This window comes from Piliocolobus tephrosceles, chromosome 13, assembly GCF_002776525.5.
Source record: "Piliocolobus tephrosceles isolate RC106 chromosome 13, ASM277652v3, whole genome shotgun sequence".
Taxonomy (NCBI): domain Eukaryota; kingdom Metazoa; phylum Chordata; class Mammalia; order Primates; family Cercopithecidae; genus Piliocolobus; species Piliocolobus tephrosceles.
In genome coordinates this window covers 108,207,474-108,207,803 of record NC_045446.1, presented here as the reverse complement: position 1 = coordinate 108,207,803, position 330 = coordinate 108,207,474, and positions in this window count along the sequence as shown.

The window sequence follows — 330 nt, the reverse complement described above, 5'->3', positions numbered from 1 at the left end:
AATCAAGGGAGCTACATGGTGCTCACTGCATTGGCCGGGCGTTTGACAGAGGCGAGCAGGGTGGCGGGCTGGGTCCCGGCAAAGGAGTCTGGTTGAAAACGTATAGCTGCCAGGGCTTCCCCCTTAATTCTTATTATTGGTCTAAAAACAGAGGGGCTGGCCGGGCGCGGTGGCTCAAGCCTGTAATCCCAGCACTTTGGGAGGCCGAGACGGGCGGATCACGAGGTCAGGAGATCGAGACCATCCTGGCTAACACGGTGAAACCCCGTCTCTACTAAAAATACAAAAAACTAGCCGGGCGAGGTGGCGGGCGCCTGTAGTCCCAGCTAC